The sequence below is a fragment of the Aythya ferina genome, assembly GCF_964211825.1.
Source record: "Aythya ferina genome assembly, chromosome: 13".
NCBI lineage: Eukaryota > Metazoa > Chordata > Aves > Anseriformes > Anatidae > Aythya > Aythya ferina.
The window spans coordinates 6,250,081-6,270,670 of NC_140311.1; the positions used below are offsets into that span (position 1 = coordinate 6,250,081).

General features: G+C 43.5%; 1 long non-coding RNA gene across 4 annotated transcripts in view; it reads right to left on the minus strand.

Moving 5' to 3' along the window:
• The window catches only part of LOC311443753, a 52,146-nt gene that overhangs the window by 20,880 nt on the left and 10,676 nt on the right, over window positions 1-20,590 (minus strand). The window contains exon 4 of one of the 4 annotated variants that reach the window (XR_014697481.1): window positions 8,828-10,364. The exons of 2 other annotated variants lie outside the window; for them this stretch is intronic. This is a non-coding gene — a long non-coding RNA (uncharacterized lncRNA). Of the gene's footprint in view, window positions 1-8,827; window positions 10,365-11,086; window positions 11,401-20,590 lie in introns of those variants that run through there. One more of the 4 variants, XR_014697482.1, reaches the window with a different exon arrangement.

Genomic DNA, 20,590 nt, shown 5'->3' on the forward strand with positions numbered 1-20,590 from the left:
TCAGGGACTGCAAAGCAGAGGGGAAGGATGAGTGCAGCAAGAAAACAAAGCAAATACAAGCGGTCATGAAAGTTAAACGTGGTTCTGGGGAAGACAGACGGGTTTTACACCAGGTACTGGAACTGGGCAGCAGTGAAGAGGACAAAACAGATCTGGGGAGAAAAAAACAGCCACTAATTTGTTGTTATTTATCAGTTTATGAGCACTGGTGTATGCTGTGGTGGGTGTGTTTGCACATTGCTAATCAACTGAACAGTTTGCATGTAGCCCTGGAAGAATGGCAAATTAACCCAGTATTCTGGCGTTGGAGACATTTTGTACTGAAAAGATGCATTTGGTGGCAGACTCACAGGCTCCCTCCTGGATCACACATTTGCATCCAGGATGTTTTCTTTCCAATACAAAGCCGGTGAAAACAAAACCAAACAGCCAAACAACCTTTCCAACAAAAATAAATGGAGCTTAAACATCAAAACATATCTGTACATTTCTGCTCTTTCCTTATAAAAATAAAAATGGAAGTCAAAACCTTTAATAGCAGACTTCCAGGTCTTTTCAGCTCAGAACATCATTTCATTTAGAAGTTTCCTATAATTTTTATAATGCTTTCAGGTGAAAATCAAACCAAAATTAACCTGAATGACATTTTCCTTTTTCTCATTTTATTACCCTTTTCATCTCCTGTGAAATCTCCTGTGAGACCACAACCACCACCACCCCCAGCTCCCCAGGGGCCTGAGGACGTGGCTGCCCTGCAGCTCCACTCAAGGACACAGAGCCAAGGCCAAGGAGCTTCCACAGCTCAAAAGCTGCATAAAATATTCTGGTGTGACCAGTATCAAGGTCAACCTGCCCCTGCCTTTCAAAGCAGACCTCTGGTTCTCTCCAGCACTGAAGAAGATGGAGTACATTTCTCCCAGCAAGCCTCAGGCTGCATCTTCCTGGTGAGTACACAGGAAAACCACCACCAGTAAGCTGAGGAATAGGAACATGTGCATCTGGTCCAACCCTTTCATGAATAACTCGGTAATGGAAAAATTCTGCATTCATACAGCTTCACCACGATGCTATTAAAATAAAGGTAATGTCTGTGAGTGAGTTAGCACTGCATTAGGGAGCAGGCTGCAGCTACATCTTGCTTCATTAGCAGCATCCCTGGCCCTCACACAGTAATTTAAGGCGCTCTACAGAGCCATACACACATGAGGTGGCTGGGGACAGGGCAAGCTGGGCACAGCATCATTTCAGGGACCTGCTTCAGAATCCATGGAGGTCACTGCTGTTGGCTCTTTCCTCTATATTTTCCCTACTTGGTTTTCACAGATTAGAAAACCAAGTTTTAGTTTTGCTGTCCCAGGTCACTCCTTCTTCCTCCTCAGTCATATTAAAAGCCACAGGAGGGTATTTACATGAGGAAATCTTTGCAGTGAATCCCTTGCTTAGTCCCTGTGGAGCATCAGGTTTGTTCTTCCCCAGCTCCATACTGCAGAAAAGCTGCTTTCCAACATGCCTCATGCTAAGGTGGACATGCCATCCCCAGCAGCAAAAAGGAGAGAGCAGGGATGAGGACATGCCACCATTGCCACCACACTGGGCCCTGCTGCTTATGGTGGGGCAAGGGGTAAATGTGCCAACGGTGCTATCAGTTCTCTGGAAACTAGACAGAATGCTCTGGGGAAGGCCTGTACTGCTGCTTCAACATCCCCAGAGGGCTGTGCTGGAGGGTTTGGTTGCAGGGTGCTGCATGCTCCCAAATAGTACAACAGCTGGAATTAGCAGGGTAATGTGGGAACTTGCTGGGCAGGGCCAGCCTCTCTGGCTCCACTTCCAGACCAAACACTCAGCAAAAGCCCACAGCCCCTTGTCCCATTCTGGGGGTCACACGTGTGGCTGAGCCTCCCCAGCCCCATCCCCACCACAACGCACCACTGGTTTTCACCCTGGCAGCCGCCACAGCCCGCAAGCCCCTACGGCTTGTTTGGTTTGAAGCTGTTGTGTTTGTTTTCTTTTCCCGTTAACTTTCAAGTATAAATATGCAAGCTGGGGAAAGCGTTCCTAATGCCCCATATGTTTCCCCTCAGGAGCAGAGCTATTCTTTCCCATGGTTTTTACTTTTAAGATGTTGCCGCCTTATTTTAACTCCTGGTTGCTGCAGAGCCATGAGTCAGGCACAGGGAGCAGATGAGCATCCCTTGCAGGACATGGTGCCACAGCTGCCTGCGAGGCCACCCCAAGATGAGCAGTGAGATGGGGTACACAGCTCCTGTCCTACAGCCAGACACTGCTCCTGTGAGTTGGAGCCTCTTCTCAGCAGCTCTGATAAAATGCTTTGTACGTAAAAATGAAAAGAAAAAGGAAAGGGATATCCCGTTCCCTCCCCTGGCACATCTATATGTACACACACACACTCCTGCAGACTTCTCCTTCGCCCGGTAAATCAAATGGCCATGTCTTTTTGAAGTTACCATGGCAGTGAGAGCAGAGCAACAGCGCAACTCATAGAGGAGGAGAGAGCAAGGGGAGAGCACAGGCAGTGGCATGGGGAGGATGGCAAGGGGCCGCGAGAATCCTCTGATGCCTGTGAGATGTGGTGCAGGAAAGGGTTTCCCACCAGAGAAATTAAAATAAGCAAATAAATATCCAGCCATGAGAAGGCAGACAGAAAGTAAAGAAGAGAGAGATCTAAGAGCAGAGCTGGGAAAAGGACAAAGAAAGAAGCAAAGCAGAGACAGAAATTCAACTAATTATAGAACAAGGGGTATAAAGAAAGAGAAGCAGAAGAAGGTGAAAGAAGACTTGGCATCAAAATCTCGAATGAGACCAGTTCCAGGAAACAGCAAGTCTTGAAGACAAAATATGCAAAATTCCTAGTGACAGACTGCTCCTGAGCCCTGCCACCTCTGACTGCCTCAACACAACACACAGTGAGCCTCAGCCACCGGGCTCCAGGACTGCAGCAGCCCCAGGCAGAGAAACAGCACAGTGCAGGAGGAGAGAAGAGGGGCAACTTGTACTGGTTCTTAACTCATCCTCCCCTTTGCACCCCAATAACATAAGGCCGGGTGCTCACCTAGAGCCTGTGAGCCCAAAGGGAGGAGGTGACCAGCCTAAGAAAGAGGCCTGCTGTACAACCGGTTGGGAAAGCACCACTGAGCTGTCTTCCAGCCAAGATTAGATATCTTCTAATGTGGATCTAATCTACCCCAGCAACAGGAACCTGACTTTCTCTCTTGGGCTACCCCAAAGATTTCATCACCATAAAGTCATTCAGAGCATCCCATTTTTCTCAGAGTAAGTCTGTACTCCCAGTAGAGCCATGCTAAATAATTCTTTTTTGCTCTGGAAGTGTAAAATCTTCATATGTCATTTTGGCTTTGTACCTTATTTAAAATGGTTGACATTTTTGCATTTCCAGGCTTACCTGGAGGGTGCTAAGTAGAAGACCAAGAGACTGGAAAACTTTGCATAGCAGAAATCTTACAGAACAGGAATGTAGGATGAAAACAGCGTCCCACGCATATTTAAATACCAGCACCCAGAGTGAGCAGGATTATGATTGCTTGGCCTGAAACAAATGGTTCCACTTTTGCTGCTGCTAATACCATTAAATAACCAAGAGAGCAAACATTGCTGATTAGAGAATGGCACAGAGAGTCACTGATGAACATTTGCAAATGCTAATCAACTTTATAGAAATGGTAACTTTCAGACCTAAAAAAAACCCTGACAGTGTTCCTGTGTATGTGGGGTGAGGCTCTGCATACTGGAGCTGCACCTTCACATTAGGCTTGATCCTTGCTCACCGTGCTGGTGCGCAGCAGAGCGCACCCTTAATGCTTTTCAATTACGTGACAAGCAAAGCAACCTATTGGTGCTCTTTATGTTAATGTCCCGATATTTCTCATATTTATGATATCTAATTACGTTTGCTTCTGATAGAGACGTAATGTTTAGGTACTGAAGATTGAGAAGACTGCTCTGATGTTAATATATTTACATTATTAAAAAGTAATACATTACATAGGCAGTCTGCTGCGTAGGGTTGCATTTCTAGATGAGCTCTCAAGGCAAATCCATTATCTTCTCCCTCCTCCTGTCCCCTGAACAGATTCTGATAACTAGGATTGACTGGCAGTGGTTAAAGTGACTGCAGCTGGTATCATAGTGCCAAAAGGGAAAAGGTATCTTATACATGCATGAAATTAAATACGCCCAGGGGTCTCAAAGGACCACACTGCATTAGTAGGCAACGAATTCAAGACATTAGCTCAGAAGATCAGCATTGCAAAAATGGTGAAAAAAAAAAAAAAAAGAAAAAAAAAAAACTCTCAAGGGGGATAGAGAAAGACAGACTCCCCCGTGCAGTGCCATCAGAGGCATTTTCTGTGAAAGCCCATTAGCTGGAAGGGAAGTATCTGCAAGACCCTCAGGCTTAGACTACCTTTTCCCCTTCGGTCAGGAAACTGCGCATGTCTGATGATCACCAGGACATGCTACGGAGCCCATTGCTCTCTTCTGATGAGAAGAAATGGTGTATTTATAGGAGAGGTTGAGTTGTTATATTCCCTATGGATCACCTTCTGGGAGGGCATGTTCCCCTTGGGACTGCATCCTCCTCCAATGCTTCCTAACTGATCACGTCCTCACAAGTTCACCAAAGAAGCCAAGACCCCAGCTGGTGCCTCATACATTTTACAGAGACACCTCAAAGTAGCGAACTCAAAGCTAAAATGTGTTATTCAGTATTACATGTCTAGTCAACTCAGGAAGGATGTCAACTGCAAGTGAAATCTGGGGGGACAAGAGGCAGAAGCTCTGTTTAGCCTTCCACCGGGGGATATTTGCAAACTGAGCAGGTGCTGAGTGTCTTCATCTTTTGCTGTGATCAATGAGAACTGAGAGGGATCCGCACTTCCTGTATAAATACAACATCGCAAATGTTGGCTCCACATTAAAAAGCCCCGAAGAGCCCTTCTGTCACAGCAAAAGCTAGTCAAAAACATGCAAGAGGACTCAAAGATGTCCAGCACTAACAGCACTGAAGGATTTATGAAGAGACCAGCCTATTCAGGATTCATTTATAAATTCTTGATAAATGACAAATAGGTGTTTTAATGAACAGTAACTGGCAGCAATGCAGCTGCAGTAGTTTCAAGGCTTGAGTGATTGACACTGCAGAAGGAAAGATGAGTCTGGGTCACTCAAGTCCTGCTAAAAACATTAAATAACAAAAAAAAAAAAAAAAAAAGTTGCAGAATCTTTACCAAGTATGGCAAGGTCCACCTGATCACCAATGACCTGCTAATAAACTATAGCTAATCACCCACATGTGCTGTCAGCTACACACTGGAAAGCTACTGTGAGGGGCATTCATGCTGGAAGAGACACTCAGTATCAGTGCCCACCAGGGAGGAAAGGTACTTTTGCCCATGTTCAGACGCTGGACAAATTAATCGGATGAGGAGCCTGAGCAGGTAGATCTTCAGCACCTGCTTCAGTGTATGTATTTCCATTCTGTACAACACACTCATATCTTTCAAAAGGAAAATATATGAAACTAGGTCTTCCTAGCTATTTCTACTGCTTTGGATGCAATTTCTGTCTCCTTAGAGTGATGTGTGCTTACACCGAGGAATTGGAAATGACTCCTGAGTCAGTAATAGTGGTGGGGAGGAGGGGAGTTGCTTGCAAGTCACAACCGATCTGCATTGACAGAGAAGTTGTAAGGCAGCTTCTGTGATTTCTTCCCAAATTGAGCCTAGCACAAAGGAGGATTCTCAACCTCTTCTTTTAATGAGCACAGAGCTATAAGGACAATTACACTAGATGAAATAAAATTAATTAACGCATACATTTGGGGACTAAAAATGCTTATTATCTAATATGTATGAATTTGACCTAGCTTAAAGTTAATGACAGAGCCAGAATATACACTGCATTCAGGTTACATAAAACTGAGATAAACATGGTGCAAAGGGAGATGCTGCTGATCCCTCTAATATCAGTACTGTGAGAGCTAGGAGGAGTGGATGAAGGCATGCTCTGTACATAATTTTCATAGAAATTTGCTTCGGTTGAACTTGTACTTTACATGTGTTTTAACAACTGAACTTACTGGCAGCACTAAGCTTGGCAAAGTGAATATTAGGTAATACTTCTATGAATATTTTCTCAAGCTGAAATTCTATTTTGGAAAAAGACTAGCACAATGCAGCACTTTACTTTCCAGGATGCCAATAGCACTTACGTAATTGATTGAGTTTGTGGTTGCCTGCGTCCTGGCATTTCAGCCAGGATGCCTGCTTTAAATGCTTGATCAGGAATTTTTATTCTTGGAAGATTCTTTCAAGAAGAAGCATCCATCCTAGTGGAGAACAGACGCATGCCATGTGGCCTACTGATCCAATTAAACTGACCAATACACTTAAAACCCAGCATAAAGAAATGCACAATTAATTAATCACTTGCATACATTTGACAGGCCACAACTTATTCATCCAAGTTATCTAGCAGGAAATAACAGAATTATGAGGAAAATCAACTTTTTGTTTGTTTTTTTTGGATTACAGCTAGGAAAATCTTATTAAATAACTCACTCCAAATTACTTTGGCAATTCCATGTATGACAGAACAATTTCAGTGTATAAGAACCTCTTGGATGATGTTAAAGGGCAATCTTATCCAGATAGTGGCTGTGAAATCACATTTGGCATCTCAGGAACTTGAGCTCAGCATGCTCCTCTTATTACAAAAATGTACAAATATATAGTGTTATGAGTTGGTCCAAAAAATGAGCTTAATGGAAGTAAGGCATAGCACCATGGTCTGCCTGTGCTTTCTGATAATAGGAAGAAAAGCCCCTTTGCAGGCTGGAGTTACCAACAATCCATGTTAAAAACCCTTAGGCCTACACTTGGATAGTGCTATCAAAAAAAATACCAAGAATGTGCAAATGATAGAAATAAAACCTCAGATCTCTGTTTTTAGGATGGAAGGTCTGTGCAAATCATACTGCCCATTCCCTGAGCCAAAGCAAGGCTTTTTTCTGAAGTGATGCACACGAAGGGCGTTCCAGCACTTCCCCGCCTCTCATGGGCACGGGGGAGGAAGGAGAATTGGATGCACATGGTTCAACAGGATTTGGACCAGCAAGTCTGAAACTTGGCATAGCTCATGAATCCTGCAGTCTCCTACATACACAAATCCAAATAAACTCAATTTGAAAGGAGCAAAATAAAATCTTTCCTGTTTGCTCATGCATGTCTGTAAGGAGCTCCCAGACCCTCCTGGGCACAGAACAGAGGGCAGTGCAGGAAGGGCACAACACAGAGCATGCTTCCCCTTCTCTCCTGGCATCAGCAGATGCAGTTGCTAAGAATTCCCTGGGGAGCAGATTTCCCGGGGGTGGCGATGCTGAGAACGGGAAAAGGACCGCAAGCGCCTCTCGCTCCCTGTGTGTGGGTTCCCAGTGCTGTGGGTGCTGGGCCACGGCTGCTAGGATTTATTTGCCAGGGAGGGTGAGGGCTTTCTGCAAACCTCAAATGCATGTGGAAGAGGTTAGGGCATGGGGTGTAGGGGGGAAGCCAGAGAGAAAGTCCTTTCCCATTGTTGAAAGGGTTTGAGGCATCTCTGAGGACATGAGGGTTGTCCTTGCAGCATCAGTGATAGGGGCAGGCAATAAAGAAAGGAAGAAAATGTGCAATTCCTCAATCGCAGAGCCAAGGATAAGAGTACTCTGAAATAAGCCACAGGTTTATAAATGTAACTCCATTTTTCTACAGCGAAATCTCCCGTATATAACTCCCATGTAATTCCTTATTCACTTTTATAATCCCATCTTTCTTCTGGGAAGATTTCCTTCACTCTGTCTGCCCCCAGATTCACTTTGGGATATAGGCCTGATTTATTCCTCAGAGAAAGACTGCTACCACTCCTCCTGGCTGCTATGAAGCACTTCCTTAACCCTGCAGAGGAAGGATCCTTTCCTAGTCATGTCATTAGCATTCCCTACTACTTGCGTGTCATTTTTCTTTTTCCTCTTCATTCTGTTTTTTTTTTTTTTTTTTTTTTTTTTAAAACTTCTGCAGTGAATTCTGCTTCAACACCCACATGTCTGCTATTGAAGCCAATCAGCAGGATTGACTCAGGTAAGTTCTTTTATTAGGTACTGATTTCTTTGTGTCTGATGTCTTTATCCAGACTCCTCTGAAAATTCCATTTTGGCTGAGCATATTGAAGCAAATGCCTCTCTCACTCTCTTTCATTAGCAATTTTAGGGCAGCACTGGCAGGCTTTTCACTCCTCTCTCTTGAACTCAGGAAAAAAAAGCTGCAGTGGCTTTATCTCTTTTCACTATCTCCTAAGGATGTCCTGCCAACACTCTCCCACCTCCAAAATTGGACAGAAAATGTAGGTCTTTGGTAGTCTGATGGGCTGAGATTTGGAAGCAACAACATTTCAAGACACTGGTTTTCTTATCTCCTTAGACTAGAATTAGTTCTGCCACCAACATTTTGCCCATGGCCCCCAACCCCAGGAGTGCTCACAGCGCATCTCTCTCACAAATTATTATGCTCCAATGAAGATGTTCCTAGCAGAGCTGTAACGTGTCTGGCATGAATTCATGTTACATCTAGGTTTTGACATTGGGCCTGCTCCTGTAGAAGTCAATGTCAAAATTCCCTGTATTTGAACACAGTGATTGGGCCTGTTCTTCTGACTTACACAAGTTATTTTTATATGATAGGGAATTGGATGCAGTATTATAAAGTCTGGAATTAATCTGCATTCTAACACTTTATAAAAAGCAGGAAAAAAATATCCCAAATTAACATCCTCCTTAACCTTTATTTTTATCAAGTGTACTAAATCAACTGAAGAATAATTGCTCTGAGGACTATGCCAAATGAGTGCACATTTAGTTTACATATTCCCTAATGTAATATGAATTGATGAACTTTCTGAGATACACATGATATAAATGATCATGATGTGCCATTCTTAATTTCATTCCATTGTCTCTGCAAAAACACTTTGCTCTTAAGATGAAAAGTATGTTACACGCACACCAGGCCCACCGAAGGGAAGAAAACTCCCTTGGAAGTATTTGCCCTTTTGGCAAAAAGAGAAACTATTCTAAACACAAAGGTCAAAGTCTTGTTGCATGGGGACTCACTGGGACCCAGATTATTGCACAGGGCATGGCATGGCTGTGAACAGGTCGGGGACCAAACACTGTCAACTCCAGAAAGAAGAAATCTGAGTCAGTCCCACCACACAGCGATGGTGCTTCCTGCATGCCAGCTTCCCTATGAACGTCCCACCTCTGCTCCCAGCTGACTGCTTAGACCTGTCTCAACTACGTGAGAAGAGGAAGAGTTGCTGCTCGGGTCGCATGCTGAGCAGCCCAGGGGTTAGTCCTGCTCAGCACGCCTTCACAGCCACACAAGATGAGCCACAGCATTGCCCCAGAAGAGTGAAAAGTGAGCCAGCAATGCCCTACTACTGGGTTTGATTTATGTTCACCTCTCAGTGAATACAACACTGTAAATACCTGCACATGCTACCAAGCTGTGTCCTGCAGGAGCGAACACCTCAAAGAAGACCACTCAAAGACCTCTGCTTCTCTGGCTGACCACTCTCCGTGACACTCTCCAGCATTGATTCACTACAACATGCAGTTACCAGATGTTTTTCATTCCCTTTGTGTCTCCCAACCTTGTATGACCTTGGGCACATCTTCTTTGGTCCTCAGTTTGCCATCTGTTAACTGGGGCATAATAATGTGTTATAGGTTTTAAAGCCAAACAGGATAAGCAATCATCTGAGTTGGAGTGCTGTAACACAGAGGCCACTGGACTTCTCTAAATTCTATTTAAATCAAAGCAAACCTCTTTCAAAATATATCCTGCTTTGATTTGCTCATAGCTAGACTCTGAGGATCCAAAGGATCCTGGTAAGTGGTGCCAATGTTAATTACTGTCACAGATAGATATGTCTGTGTTCAGCTTCCTTCATGGATTCCTGCACTTTGTTTGCTAAACAGAAGAGCCCAACGAAAAAGAAGGTTTGTTCCTCAGATAGAGATGTACAAATCATCATCAAATCACACCTTACTTTTCCTTTTAGGATACTGAATTATAATAGTAACACATTATAATAGTAATATTTATCAAGTGTTCCATGTCCTGCTTTCAAGCATATGGTTCTTCTCCGAGTCTTGCCAAACTCCATTCAGTGGATTGTGCACCAAAGCGGGGATGCCAGCTCTGAGCTCGGTCTTCTCATTTCCTTTCCTCTGTGCAAATCCTAATGGCTCCCCAGCAAAAAAGGGGCTGAGCCTCCATTAACCTTGATAGGCACTCCTGCAGTGCAAATAATAATGCTCATGGTTATCACAGAGCTTGCTGCCTAGGGAGAAACTTTTCTTCTCTGACACCTGTGAGCAATCTGGAGCCATTAGCCATTTCACTCCAATACTAATGATGCTCCCCTCAGTCATTATCACTTGCTTTTTTTGTTGTTATTATTGTTTTTTTTATATAAAACTGTACAGTAAAGCTGAATCTAACAAGTCATTAAAACCCCAAAGAAGCTCTGACTGACTTGATCCCAATTGTTCCTTATGTCTGACAAGATTCTCCCTATTGAGCATTTGACTTGCATTTTATGTTGCCTCATTAAACTGTGCTAGACTTTAATCAAGGTCAAATGGGGGCAAATTTGTGTTTCCAGAATCCAAATAGCTTTTGCCAGGCTGCTGATCTGCAACTTGTGTTGTTTCATGGGCTCTCCCCATGGATGTAGCCCTGCTGATTTCCTTGACATGCCACATGAGAGCATGACCTGTGCCCCATGGGGCCTGGGGAAAAACTAGAACCCATGACTGTTAATACTGCATTAAATTCTCATTCAAATCCTTCCCCAATGCCTCTGAAGTGAAATGCCCAGACAAGGAGTTCAGTGAAGAAAGAACTCTGTATCACAGCATGAATAAAACATGTTCTAATTTTATCAACACCTAGAAACCCAGTCCTTAAAAACCTGAGTTTTTTTTTTCTTTATAAGGTATATGATGAACAGCCGATTACATTTTTGATGTCTTTTAATGATCATAATTAACTATGATCCATCACTGTAATTTCGTCACTAAATCAAGGTAGATCACCATAACAGTCATGATAAATCATGCTCTTTGCACAACTATTCCTGGGGATGAACCAGAAAATGAAGTTAGTTAGAGGACTTCAGAACCTCTCTGCTCCATCAGCAGGATACATAGTGGTGAGTGCATTCCAACTGTGCAGACATGACACCTTATGCAGAGACACCACTCATCTTCCCTCAGGTTCATGAGCTTGTTTGGCTCATGTCAAGAGCTGTGCCTCTGGTCTTCCTTTCCTGCATCCAAGAAAATCCATGGTCACCCATTACATGTATTTTAATTCTTGGAATAAAGGGATCCATGTTTCTAATTTATAGGGTGGCAGTATCTAAGAAAAACAGCTCCTTACACTATTCCCTCTGAAAGTCCTCATTTTAAATAGAAAACAGTTTGGAAATAATACAGATAATGTAAATAACTGTACAGTCATGCCAGCCATAATTAAAGCCAAAGTCCTCAAAGTCCTATCAGAGGTCAGGTAAGATCCCTTGGCACCACCCATGTTTATCAACAAAATAAATTAGTCTGTAAGAAAGATCAGGATGATGCAGTATGTCCTCTCAGGGGCCAATAGTGTCCTCATATCAATTCTGATCTCATTGTAAAAGTCTTGATACTGCTAGAGAGATGAATTTCCTTTAGACAAATTCAAGTCTAAGGATCTATGCGGTCTTTTCCTGACTTTGCTCTGTAATTTCAGTTCTGTTAAACACTGTTCCACAGTGTTAGACGCCACAGATGGCTGCCTACCCAAGAAATGTGAAGAGAGCTCTTGGGACTATAAAAAGCAAAAATCTTGCACAAGTTTCCCAGCCCAAAAGTTGAGGAAATAAGCTCTGAAGTATCCTGATGGCTTCTCAATGACTCTCTGGAGTAAAAAAAAACAAAACAACAACAACAAAAAAATTGTCATGCAAATGCACAACGTTGACTTTTCCATGTAGTTTTGTATGATCAAGTTCACCAACCACAGCTCTCAGCAGCTCATACAAAAGATGTAAAAGATGCATCGTCAAACAAATGGGGAAAATGGGTTTCACCAGTGTGAAACAAAGTTGCACAGGGTTTCACTAACAGGACCTCTCTCTGTCCACTAGGCACAGTTTCTTCCTAAAGACCATGAAGAGAAGAGATCAAGATCCCTTGAGAGGACAGTAAAGACAGCAAAATTCCCTCATCATGGTCCAAATGAGTAGTACTGTAAAGGTGATATATCACAGCTAGATTCCCCAGTCTCCAGCAAGCTAGCAGAGGGCTCCCATCACTCTTGTTCTCCTTTCTCACATTCATTTTAATCATGTCTCTGTCATTTTCAGGTTTGGGTACAGCACAGTCAGCTCGACCTGCCTTTGGCTCTGTGTCAAGGGTGTCATATTATCCATCTGTGTTACAATGGTAATGCTTGATAGCCAGGAAGGTCATTTCATCTCTAATAATTCCACCCAAAGGGGATATGAAGGTAGAATGATTACTGAGTCATACACCTTCTTGCAGAATACCTCATCCTCTTTGTTGCTAGATTATTTAAATGATAAATGGAAATTGGCCAAGAGAAAATCACTTCAAAATGAATTGTGGTCATAAACCATAGGAAACATATTAGGTTTCCAGAAAGACAAAATAAAAATCATCAAAACTGACTTTCTCTCCTAGATACAACTGGAAATATCTGGTTAAAATATTTTAGCTTTACCACTTGTTGTTAGGGAGGGGGATAACATGAGGCACAGTACTGGTTCTGCAGAGGTCCATCACTGCATGAATGGCCCAATAAACTGCAACAGCCTGTTAAAATATGAACCTAGTACTCTGATGATCTAGAAAGAGACCATGTGTAGAGCTAGGCTTACAAGCCAGAGGCACTCACATGCCAATGTTCAACTGTGCCAGGTGAAAAGGAAGCAGAGATGCTCAAAAAAAAAAAAAAAATAGGAAATGAGATCTGAGCTCTTTCCAACACAGGATGACAATACTGTAATTCTTAAAAAAAAAAAAAAAAAAAAAATCAAAAATTTATTATAATTTTTCTTCACACTGTCATCTAAGTTTTGCTTTTGTTACTGCCTTTGTTCATGTTCTTTGAAATACAACTAACTGCCGCTCGCAATCATCTCCCTGCACAGTCGACTGGGAGATGTGAGCAGGGGAGTGCCAGTGAGCACTGCGAGGTTCATCTCCTAACGTGCCACTGCACAGCCAAGTAGCCCTGGGCTACCTAGCCCAGCTTTCCAAAGCTGTCTCAGATTTCCTGATTGCAAAATGAAGATTGTAGTAATACTGCTGTGGCTTTACAATGCTTAATTAACGTTTGGGAAGATTTCTGCATGGTATATGCACTGTCAAAATGCCAATGCCTTTTCCGTGTTGCTTACAAGATAAGAAAATGACAGCAGGTAGGCTGTGGTCATGCTGGCTGGTCCTCACTGGTACCACATACACGCTCATCTGTCTGTTCATGCCTATCTACTGTCTCTTGACTAATGTTTAAATCATAAGCTCTTTAATGCAAAGGCATTTCTTGCTCAGGATCAGTACAATGTCTAGCAGTGCGGGATCCTGGTTCGTGGCTAAACCTCAGAGGCATTGCAGGAGTACAAATATTAACAATGTAAATGGTTGCTCTAATTTGTGGCACAGGTTTAGTTTGTGGGCATGTACTGAAATCCACTTGCTTCCCCCTCCCCCTGTGTTTCTTCTTTATTGACAGCTTAATCACCTTTACGTCTGCTGCTTATCTTGGAGGATTTTCTATGAATTGCATTCACTTTCTTCCACTGTGACAATATCTACACTTTGCTAATTAACCGCCTGGTGGACGTGGTTACAAACCACAATAAATATTTTCTGTACCAGAGTATAATCACAATGCTGTCACTTGACACTAGGGTTTTCACTTCTTTTGATGTTTTGTTTTGTGTGTTGTTTTTTTTTTTTTTTTTCCTTTTCTTTTAGTGCTAAGACTCCTCTAGCTGTCTCACTGCAAATGCAAACAGATGTTTCACATCTTATGACTCAATGACCCATTCCACACACCTAAAACAATAAAACTTCAGGCACTGATGTTTTTATCAAATGAAAAGTCCATCTACTCCTCTCAGCCTAGTACAAAAGATGAAAAAATAAAGGTTAGCCTAGGGGAGCTTAGTCTCCAAAACCACTGAATCCTTGGAGACTACCAACAATATTAGTAATTACTGCTCAAAGCAAAGCTGAGTTGGCATGGAGACCACCAAGAGCTGGGTCTTTAAAAGATCAGCTCCTATTCAACACATATATTAAGTGCTGTATTAAGCACCTACTGAACCCCAGAAAAAAAATGTAATCACAGAATTATTTCTAAGTGGACTTTTTAGTTTTTCATAAGTCAAGAAAGGGGGTCATGAATAGAAAGGGCAAAAATCATCATAGAGAAACATTTACCTCAGCCTCTCTGGGTGCCATTAATCACCCTTTCCACAGAGCCTTGTACAAAAGCCATTAAAATTTAAGATAGGAGAAATCGCACCTATTCCTACAGCTACAGCTATTGCTGCTGCTACTACTCTTAATTAAGGTCTGAGAGCAGTTAAACATTTAAATAAGACTTAGAGGTGAGCTGGCTTGCCAAATGGAGAAAGCAAATGTTATCAAATGGGATCAGGGAGAGGACCCCGGGCAGCAAGACAAGGGGCAGTGGGGCACAGGGCGCGCTTCTCAGGGACCAGGGCTCCTCCTCATAGATGAAACCAAAGCTGGACTCTGGCTCAAGTGGCAAATATGGGCACAGACACAAATGGTGATTCTGAAAAGGCTTTTCTGCTTGGGTGCCCTGAGGTGTGTCTCAGTGGAGATGGTGTTTGTGAGGGCCACCTAATGCAGGAAAACAAGGAGATGTTGAACAGAACTGTGGAGATCCTTCCCTTGGGAAAAGCCCCAGGACAAGAGCGAAACAAAATGAAGAATAAGAGCCATCACCTCCAAATTTTCAGGTCTAGGAATTCAGGGCTGGCAAAGCTGTGAATGATGAACAGTGTTGTGCACAGTCGCTGAGGCACAAACACCTCAATATAGCTTGTGCTCAGAAGCGGCACTGAGCATTATCCGGGAAGTTAGTGTCGTATTGTATAATCCACATTTGCTTTATGATGACACAGTGTCTTCCCTGCTGGATATTTTACCTTTCAAGCAGTAAGACAATAAACTACAGTGCCTGACAAGAAATGTTTTCATTGCCATTGTTTTAGAAACACATGTTTTCTCATTCACTATCAGCACTGCCTAAATCAAAAGAGGTGACTTTCACAATAAATCAGATAAGAGCAGCTCAGAACTGATACCTGCCAACATGTTTTCTCCCTTAATGGTGCTCTGGAGGCAGACTGAGAAGCTTTTTCCCCAAAGCATCCAAGAGGATGTGCGTGATGTGGATGAGCATGACTGTGGCACTGTGGTGCTCCCCAGCCTGGTGTAGGTGCTCAGCACCCCTCGTGCTGTGACGGGCAATACCACATAAAACAGAGCAGTACAACATGCATGCAGAGAAATACATGAGAAATTTACAAGTTCTGATCCCCCAAATGTGCACTGCTCAACAGCCCTCTTAAATGCCATTGCGAGCCTACTGTCCCAGCACAGCCACTGGCAAGTAGGCTTTTGCCCTAGTGATACACATGAGTTTTGTGTTTGTTCTTTTTTTCCTGACAAACAACGTATGTAGATGCTTAATAAAAATCCATTGCTGCTATTTTGATGCTCATAATTAAGGTCTAAAGATTCCCTCCCCTTCCTAGCAGTGGTGGCTCTACCTTGGGGTAAGCAGGCTGAGATAAACATAAATGACCAAGAGAATCATCATCTTCCAGCACCTAAGCAGCTGCTTACCCAGCTGGGGATGACGACAGGTTGTCTCAGCAGCTGTGAGCCTGCACTGCACACCTGCACTCTGCATCCACTGCTAAATAGTAACCCTGCATGGTTGTTTGCAAGGTTTCAGGGAGGATGAAAGAAGAGTAAGTGAAGGAGCTGCACACTGCTGTTCCTCATCTGAGTCTGCTGCAGCTGGCAAATCACCACACTGAAGCAAAGCACTCATAAGGATGCCTGAGAGGAGCAGGTGGGTGGTGATCAGAGTTATTTCTCCTCTTGCCCCAGGTGAATTTTTTCTTGCACTAAAACGTTTCTTATATGCAGGCAGACAACTTACTCTTTCCACCACACACTCCCCTTGTTTCCCCCACATGCTGTGGATCCGCTTCTCCCCTTGAAGCAATAGGTTTGTACAGTCGCCTCAGTTCCACAACCCCCAGGGACCGATGCTGTCATTTTTTCCAATTCCCCCTTACCTGGGAGCCCAGTGAGACCTACCAGGCTGGCAGCCAGGTGACCAGAGCCCAGGCACCTTTACCACTGCCACAGAGCACCAGGGATGTGTCAGGTGTCCTTTCCAACCACACCCCTTATCAACTGACCACACTATCCAAAACCTGCTCAGGGGCAGGCAGAACCTCCATCGTGCACAATGGTGAGACACAAGAAGCAGCTCAGGCCAGAGCCTGTGCTAACTGGGAAAGACATCTCATGATACTCTCAAAACCTGGTTCCCACCTGTGTGGTGCAGACTCAAGCTTTCACAGGGAGAACTGCAAATGTCTGCTTGAATCGTGAACTCCAGAGAGCAAGAGCTCAGCTGCTTGTGTTCAGGGATGTGCGGAAAATGCACACGCAGGTCAGCAAGCCTAAACCTATCTTGTCCCTGTGGGAAAAACAACCCCTGACCTCACATGATCATTCCCTTCTCCTTCTTCTCTCACTGTGCTGCTGGTTGTGAAGGCACCCTACCCAGACACCAGCTTCCACTTAGAGCCTCTACAGACTCTTATCCACAGCATGTCTGAATTTTAAAAGTTCTGCATAATGTCTCCTTGCATTTCATATTCAGCTACACAACTGGAGCTGTTGTCTGCATTCTCATTACCTTTAGGCCTCAATTAATATAACATCTTCCCTGATCTTGAGAAATTAGAGCTCATGGCAAATACAGCTCCCCAAATCAGTATCTTGCCTGACCGTGCCACCACTTTGCAGAGCCTCCCCATAGTCCTGATCCCTGCTGCATCAAACAAAATACGTACATCTCTGCACGTGTTCATACAACTGACCAGCACTCCCAAAATGATCCTCACTTTTTTTGACTAGTGTCCTATTCCACGGGAAAAATTTTTCTTACTTTCTCCCATTACCCTTCATGATTATACAGTCTTTACAAGCATTCACTATGTTGTTCTTCCCAAACTCTTCCTTAAGATGTTACTTTCTGCTACAAAAAATAGGCATTGATTAGACTGCTGACACATTGCAAACAGCATCTAAAAAGCCATAGAGCACGTCCAGACCGCTGTCTTACTACCCTCTATTTTCCCCTCTTATTGTCTGCATTTGTTTCTTTCACATTTTGGAAGGTGGAGAAAATCATTTTGCACAATAACAAGGGCCTCGTCATCCTGGCTCACAAGTAGAACCTGTGGCTGATACTGTGATAGTAATAGGGAAATTGCTTCTTCCCCCTCCAGGCACAGTTTCCCAAGCGGTGCGGGGTTGGCTTCTCCCCAGATGTGTTCAGCTGACTTCTCCTCCTGTGCCACTTCTCCCTGTTTCTTGTCCAGTGCCCACTCTCCATTCCAGCCTTCTTCCCTTCCAGTGCTCACCTGTCCCAAATTTATTTTATTTTTTTTCCTGAAGTTTTTGTCCATCTCTATTTCCAGCATTCAACCCTCTTGCTTCCTGCCCAAGGAAGCCCCACTTATTTATACCAACTCCTGCTCTCCTGTCCTGTTTTGCCTCCCCACTGCATTCCCACTTCCCTGTGCTCTCCTGTCTCCCTCTCCAGTCTTTCTACTGATGGCCCACATCACCCCCTCTCTGCTCATCTCTTGAAACACTGGCACATCTCACACAGATGGAAATCAAAATATATGAAAATAGGAGGTTGGGGGGTGGAGGGGGAGTGTAGGACAAGACCCATGCCTTGTCTCATTCAGCACACTTCCACTGGCACCAGCTGTTCCAGACAAGAGTATTAAAATCCCCCTGATGAACAGCCTTAGGATTCAAACTCCTCCAACAGGAACACTTAACTGTAATCCCTAATAGTTACAGATCATTGTGTCTTAAGGCAGGAAGTTTTATATGTCTATGTTAAATCATTATCATTCAAGAAAAGGATATCTTATTAACATGCACAGATGTGCGAAGTACAGCAGGACTTATTACTAGCCCAGATCATGATTTAATGCAAGGAGAGGGACAAGGGCCCATATCATTCCTGCTGCGCTGTGATAGAGCAGAGGGTACAAAATCCCATTTCTGCAGGAAAGGCATATAAACACATTTTTATATGTGCCAAGTGACCACATGGCAACCTGGTGAGTTGTTTCAGGACAATATTCAGTCCTTAAGGTTGTCTCAGATGACATAGCCTAACCCACATAGCCGTGGTACCAGCAATAGGACAAAATGACTACCTCAAATTCACTTTGGTTTCTGCTGAACCCCCGACTTCACCATCCCACCTGACTACAATGCATGGGAAATGGCAGCTCACATCTGAGAAAGAATTTGCTGCCACTGAGAGCTGGCTCCTCTCGCTGTGTCATGCACTGCTGGAAAGCATCCCACGGGCCACAGCCACGCTGCCTTGGCTGGGGAGCCCTGCTGTAATTCGGGCTTTGCTGAGATCCTAGGCTGAGCTTCCAGGTTGCAGAAATCTTAAGCCCCTGTGTTTTGGAGCTCATTAAAAAAAGGCTTTGCACAGCTCTAATTTTCATTTCAACATTTTCTTTACACCTCCAGGCTTACTAGCAAGCTGTACCGGCAGAGACTTTAATTTGTTTACAGAAACAAAACAAAAAAATCAAAATTAAACATATGAATTCAATTGCTGAAAAACACCCTGTTACTAAAGGTTCAGATGTAACGACACCATCATTTAGAATAGCCTCATGTGGGTGTGTGCCTACTGAGAGCTGCGAGAGGAAAATAAACCACATTAAAATACAATTCCTCTAGCTGTTTCTGAGACAATCAAAACCTTACAATAGCTGTTTTTCAGGAGGAAGGATTCTACCTCAATAATATCTATAGATTGGATAGTCCCAAATGGCTCATGGGGAATTTTTATTCCAACCTAAAGATGGAAGTAATCTTTATGTATACCTGTGTGCACATAGTCCTTACCACTGGAACAGCTAACTCCCTGAAAATGTCCTTGCACAGCCTGTGTGAAACTGGAAATTTAGAATGTGAGGCAGAGATTAAGACACAGGCATTATTCATACCAACCATTCGTAAGCACCCTATTTAGCTGGTTTCATTAGCAGGCTGTCCTACAAATGATCTCCTAGGAAAAAGATGCTCCTCTAAGAGCCTCCTTCTTTAGGTTCTGGGATGTACACTGAAAGACCACTGCTGTGGGAATAAGTGGGAGCCAGTTGATGTAGTGTGGGGAACCTCAGGGAGCTTTTGGCAATGCTTCTTACCAAAGAGCTTTAAAGAGACTAAGGAGTCATGGCACAAAAGAAAACAACTTCTCTTGAAATAACAAGTGTTCAATAGAAACAGAACTTAAAAAAAAAAAAGAGAGAACTAAAAAAAAAAAAAAAGATAAATGGTCAGTACTTGGAGTGGAGGAGGTTATCTACAGGGATCTGCACTGCTCAGTACTGCCCAATGTATTTGTATTTGAAATGGGAAAGAGGGAGAGAGGGAGAACCTGGCAAAGCTTGTTAATAATGTAAGACCTGACTGAGAAGAGCTGCAGAAGGATCTCGTGGTGATGAATGACTGAGTGGTAAAAAGGCAGGTGACTTTCAGTGCTGATGAATGCCGTGGGGAAATACAACCTCGCTCTGTACACACTGCAGGGGGCTCTAACCGAGCTATCACTGCTCAGGAAGGGCATGTTGGAGTTACTGGAGTCATTCTCTGAAAATATCAGTGCAGTGCTCATCACCAAATGAAAAATCAAATCAAATGCCAGGAATTATTAAGAAAAGAAGAAAGATAAATACAGAACAGCATTGCCCAGAATGTTGCAGAGCACCCACATTCGGGATTCATGCGTTATTTTGGCCTACTTGCTATTGGAGGCAATGACCTTCACCTAATCATCCAGCAGACCTTGGTCAGCCTGCCCCAGTAATGTCTGCACTAACTGGAAGGCAAGTGAAGAGCTAAGTATTAGTATGATTATGCCCTGAAAACAAATCCTAAATACCCAGCACATCTAGTATCTTCTGTCTGATCCAGCCAGAGCTGCTATGATGGCCTCCATTAAGAAGATGCTGGGAGACCCTGATAGTATTCTCAGACAATCTCCGTGCAGTTCTCAGACAGATCTGCTCACGGTGGCTCAGCTCACCAGTGCACATGACTCATTCCCAGAGTGTTAGG